Below are 6293 nucleotides of genomic sequence, written 5' to 3' on the forward strand. Positions count from 1 at the left end.
TGCAGAGATAAGAGGGTTATCATTCCATTGTATAAGTCTCTGATCAGACCACACTTGGATTATTGTTCTCAGATTTGGTCCTCAGGATTTGAAGGGGATAAATTAACTGTGGAAAGGATACAAAGACGGATGACAAAGATGGTTTCAGGACTGTACAACGATAGTTCTGAGAATCGGCTGAGGGAATGTGGACTTCAGAGTTTGGTGGATAGAAGAAGGAGAGGTGATATGATTTTTAAACTATTGAGAGGTGGTTACAGGGTTGACACTGGGGAGTTCTTTCGCTTGGTCAAACAGTGGGAAGGAGTGATGACAAGAGGCCATTCCTGGAAGTTACGAAAGGAAACTGTGAGCAAGAGGGTAAGGATTGGTTTCTTTGCGTGGAGGGTGGTTGAACTGTGGAATGCATTGCCAGATGGAGTGGTGGGAGCGAGAACGGTCAGAGTTTAAGGAGTGGTATGATAGACTTTATGTTTCTTAGGAAGGACCTCCCACGATGAGTCTTTTGACTCCATGGAGGCCTGAATAATAATAATAATAATAATATAAGGACGAACACTATTTCTGAAGATAACCACTGCAAAGTCAAATGAATTAGTGTGTGTGTGGCGATTTGTATAATTGACAATTTCAAGTAGCAAGCAGGTACACATTCAAATTTTTGAATCATGGGCAAAGGGTTACTTGGTAGCACTCAGAAGGATAAAAGGCATTAAAGGCTGCATTAAGAAAATTGTGTTTGAAGGAAGCTTTTTGCATGCAGGAATAAGTTTCAAACTTAGATGACTTGTAATATCTTAAAGACATCATCTAGATGATTTAATGCTAGGAAGAATTATTGGGAAGCTTGAAGAAGGCCGCAGACATACTGATATTGTCAGAGAGTTTGGAATCTCGCATAGCATTGTATACACTTTAGGCAGCATTTCAAACCAATGGATTGTGTTCCATACATTTGCTAAGAGGTTTTGATGTGATTTTTTTGTGATGCACCATGGGAGGTCAATTTGCAAGTTGGCTCCATTCAAGCACAGGTAAATGGATATTTCAGTAAACTCTGGCAAGACATCTGCAACAAGTAAGCCTATACACCCGAAGGCATGTAGTATGCATCCCTTTATCCACAGCTCATTATTAGAGCATGTTTTCAGTGTGTTATATCCATAAAAATTGGACAAGATGCCAATGGGCTAATGTACTCTTTACAGATGAGAGTCGTTTTAGTCCTTCCTCTGATTCTAGATGACACTTAATCTGGTGTGAAAGTGGTACTGCTTGCTACTGCGAGAATGTTCTTGAAAGAGATAGATATGCTGGGATAATGGTGTGGGGGAATGCTTAATGGATGCACCAAGCTACAAGTGTTTGAAAAAATAACTATGACTGGTGAACAATATTGCAATGAAGTTCTTCAATGTCATGTTATAATATTTATATGTTATAATATTTACAACAAATTGTATTATTTGTTTAGTCCTTTATCCAATGGTAAGCAAACAAAGTTTGCATTTGAAGTATCTTCACAACTAGGTTACTTTTATACAGAGACTGTTGACTTCATTTCTGTTGCCGTAGCATTCCATAATGCAAAGTATACTGCCTTTCAGATGTGTATAATGCTATGCACTAAGGAAGGGATCACTACCTCAGACTAGTTTTGACCTTTGTTGAGGTGAAGAAGTAAAGGGGTGTTCATCATTAGCCTAGAGTAGTTGGCATAGGGGATGCAAGAGAGCCTGATAGTATTAGGAGAAAGAAAAGACAAATAGATAGTATCAGAGAGAGAGAAAAAAGGTTGGCCTTCTCTGCCTGGGATTGCTCTCCAGTCATCCCTACAATTGACCATAAAAACCACATTGGACTAAGCGGATGGAACCATTTAAAAAAAAAAAAAACTTCTCATAGTAAAAATAGACAGAATTTTATCTCATCCTGGTGAATATTGCATTATGGGGTGGCCTACACCTCCTAGCCAAAAATGTGATATCTCCTAGAATGCTTCTTTCTAAATATAAAGATAGTCTGACTGAACAATAAAATTTCCACAACAATATTGTAAAGCATTTGTATGTCATATTGCTGGTTTTCAAATCCATGTTTTGTCCTAACCTTCCATAAATAGTATTTTAATTCATTAATTATAAAAATTGAAATTCTCTTCCCATTGCTGACAGGTGGTGGATATTACAAAAAAAGAACCTGTTCTGTTGTAAGTAATGGAATGCCCAACAATTTACATAATTTGTTGAGCATTCCATTACACAGGGCAAGAGGGCAGCTGTAGAATGCATGGTCTACTGTTTCCAATCAGTAACTGATATCACAGATTGGATCTTTGGTATTAAGTACCTCCATTTGATTATATTGACTAGAAGATAAACATATGCAATTCTCTAAACAAGATCCCTCCTTGGAACTTCAGTAAGTTATTATTATTATTATTATTATTATTATTATTATTATTAAACAAGACCTCATGGAGTCAAAGACTCATCTAGGAGGTCCTTTTATCTCACACACATCTCATCATACCGGGTCTTAAACACATTCAAACTCCTTGCAGACACCACACTCTCAGGCAAGGCATTCCAATCATTCACAACTCTGCACGAAAAAAACCTGCCTCTCACTCCCCTACTCACACCCTCTTTATACAGTTTCCAGGCATGACCTCTGGTTCTCCCCTGATCTCCCACTATTCTCTGTAGAACTTCTCCACCATTGATCCTATAACAACCCCTTACCAACTTGTAGGTCTCTATCATATCTCCCCTCTTCCTTCTCTCCACTAGACTCTGCAAATTACATCTTTTCAATCTTTCCTCATACTCGACATTCCAGAGGTCAGAAACTACCTTAGTCAGTCGCCTTTGGACCCTTTCCAACATCTCTTCATCCTTCTGAAATCCAGGTGACCAAATCTGGGCACAATAGTCCATGTGTGGCCTAATCAAAGCCTTATACAATGGAACAAGAATCTCCCTACTTCTACACGTCAGTGTCCTCCTCATCATTCCCAGAAGTCTTTGTGTTGTCTTCACAATTTTGGCGATGTGTCCCCTAAATTTTAGATCCTTATCCACTATCACTCCCAGATCTCTTATTTCCTCTACTTCCAACAATATATTCTTACCAAGCATAAATTCTGCATCCCATCTTTGTTTTCCAAATTTTAAAACCTTACATTTTGCAACATTGAACTCACATCCCCATTTGCTTGCCCAATCACTCAATTTATTCAAGTCTTCTTGCAAGACCACAACATCTTCACTACTCTTTATGGTTCGTCCCAACTTTGCATCATCTGCAAACAACTGAATATCTCCATCCAAATCTTTGCCAATATCATTAATATACAAGTTAAATAGTAATGGCCCTAAAACAGATCCCTGAGGCACTCCACTAGTGACTTTCCTTTTCCTGGATATTGCACCCCCATACACAACTTGTTGATACCTATCAGATAGCCAGTCTCCAATCCAATGCACTAATCTAATATCCAACCCCATCTGCTCTAGTTTGACTGTCAACTTATCATGAGGTACTCTATCAAAAGCTTTTGCAAAATCCAAATATATTACTGTGTATCCTTCTCCTCTGTCCAAGGAAGCAGTCACTTTATTGTAATAAGTAAGTAGATTACTAAAACACGACCTCCCTTTAGCAAATCCATGCTGTCCATCAAAGATTATACCATTGTTGTCAACCCAACTCTGGATCCTAGTTCTCACAAGCTTCTCCAACAACTTAACCACAACACCTGACACACAGATAGGCCTATAGTTTGATGCTTGAGTTCGATCACCTCCTTTATGAAGTGGCACAATCTTGCCCTCCTTCCACTCTTTAGGGATTTGACCAAGTGCAAGACTCGTATTAAAAAAATATGTCAAGGCAGGTGTCAACTCTCTGGCACATTCCTTCAGAATACGCTGTGATATATTATCAAGTCCCACAGCCTTATTTACATCTAGTTTACTCAACTCCCCAAACACCTCTTGCTCACTTACAGTCAGTCTCTCCTCCCCATCATCAACTGCTCTTAATCTCTCCATGAAGTCACATTCACAAGATTGAAAGATCTTTATGAACTGTTCATTAAGTATCTCCACCACACATTCTGCAACAGCTGTCTTTATACCATTTCCTCCAATCAATGTCATCCTTCCATAATCATTCTTTCTTTTGCTGGCTACATATCGAAAGAACTCCCTAGGATTCTTTTTAGCTTCATTAGCTAACTGCTGTTCATACCTCTCTTTAGCTACTCTCACCAACCAAGTCACTCTCCTTGCCTGGTCTTTGTAGAACTCATGAAATTGGTTACTTCCACTTCTCTTATGCTGCCTCCACAATGCCCTTTTTCTCTGTATTGCATGCTTAATCTCTTTATTCATCCATCTCACACCTAACTTATTTAACCTTCTCACCCGTGGTATACATTTAGACATTGCATCCACTAAATATTTTTTGAAAATCCCCCAAGCTGCATTGATCTCTTTTCCAGCTAACTCCTCATTCCATGCTACACCTGCAAGCTGTCTCCTGAGCTCTTCATAATCAATGTTATGAAACAAAGTTAAGAAACAAAGCACTTCTAAGTTATGAAACAAAGTGTTGTTGTCAGTCTACTGTGGAAGTTTGTGGCAAAGAGGTTAAAGATTTCTTTACATCAAATTTTACTTTTAATAATGGAAAGAATATCAATGCCAGAATGTTGTAGCAATCTTAGAGTTAAGCACATAATTCAGGAACAATCTCAGCTTTTGGACCTTACTCCAACAGGGGAAGATGAAAATCCCAGTAGTACTGTAGAACAGTGCTTCCCAAACTTCGGGATGTCAGGGCCCCCTTTGGAAAAATTAAAATATTTCACGGCTCCCCTCGAAAAATCATCGTAATATAGACATATATTATTATAATATTGTATTTATATTCAATACAAAACATACACAGTGAATATTTTGCAAAACTCAAATGCAAATATTACATTTTTAGCATACACATTTGACATGGCACCTTACATAGATATATTGTTATTGTACATTTGCAGTACAAGCACATAAAACGATTAGTAATAAAGAAAGGATTAAAAACAAAAGAAGTTTAATAACAATTTAATGTGGTGGATGTGTTTCAATACTGTTGCATAATAAGTCAATATCAGGTGAAATATCTGAAACTTCAATTCTTAGATTCCTGCTTTGAAATGAAACTTATATGAATAAGCATATATTTACTAATATTCATTAAGCAAGGAAGCAAAATTTGTGAAACCTACAGCAATATTTGATTTTTTTCTATTAAAATGTAAAAAATAACAAAAAGCGAAATAATAAATAATAAAAATTAAATACGTTTCTTTTAAGGTAAAAAAATCTACTTAGTCTTAAAACATTTTAAATTTGTTTTCATTATTTCCCCCCCCCCTCAACAAAACCTACCTACAGCCCCCATTTTGGGAAGCGCTGCTGTAGAAAGGTCTGCAATATTTTATGGATTTTTGAAGCTGTATTGCTTAAATAGCAGCATTTTAACAACACTGTAATTCCAAAGCCTCCATGCTTCTTTGATAGTTGAAGGAATTCCTTTTTAACTTCTTGGTTTTGGCTGAACCAAAAAAATTGCACAGGCTTACTATATAATTGCTTGTCATCAGCATCCTTAATGTCTATAATATTTATTATGTACAACTGAACAGGGAAGATTATGGTTTTAAGTACTATGGCTTTAGAAGAAAAGGAAAGTGGCCCAATTTTCCAGTCTTCTAAGGTTTTAATGTTTTTGTATATAAGTTGTATGAAAGGAGAGGTTAGCATTTCCCTTGATAAGGACGGACTGGCCTCTGGGCCTAATACATATAAGGTTAAGGCACTGTCGCTTGTTTCATGGCACTTAACCAATTTTTTAGCTATGTGGCCAGTAGGAGCAAAAATGACTGTGGAAGAATGACATTGTGGGATAAAAATGGGAATAGAGTGACTGCAGTGGTGGATTACCCAAAAGACGCTTGAGTAGGATGTCATCTTCTCAAGGGACCTCAAAAATTACATAGCAAAATGATAATATGCCTCTAAAAATTTAGTGAATGTTTGTATTTATTATTTATTTATGAAACACATTTCACTCCAAGAGAATCTTTTATTATTAATACAAAATGTAATATGTGATGTAACTATTGCAGAAATCACAAATAGAAATATTATTTAGAAGAATTTCTAAATATTTTGTGATAACGACATTGCTCGAGAAGATATAAAAACTTGCATTAAGACATTATCAAATAGTTACAA

The 6293-nt window shown here is 36.8% G+C and overlaps 1 non-coding gene across 1 annotated transcript; it reads left to right on the forward strand.

The window, feature by feature from the left end:
• Positions 1 to 5792: 5792 nt before the first annotated feature.
• On the forward strand, positions 5793 to 5911 carry LOC150097911 (U6atac minor spliceosomal RNA). The gene has a single exon (XR_016549619.1). It is a non-coding gene; the product is annotated as a U6atac minor spliceosomal RNA (small nuclear RNA).
• The last annotated feature ends 382 nt before the right edge of the window (positions 5912 to 6293 follow it).

The sequence above is a fragment of the Typopeltis vanoorti genome, chromosome 16, assembly GCF_054136105.1.
Source record: "Typopeltis vanoorti isolate ZY-2024b chromosome 16, IOZ_Tvanoo_1.0, whole genome shotgun sequence".
In the NCBI taxonomy this organism is placed as follows: Eukaryota; Metazoa; Arthropoda; class Arachnida; order Uropygi; family Thelyphonidae; genus Typopeltis; species Typopeltis vanoorti.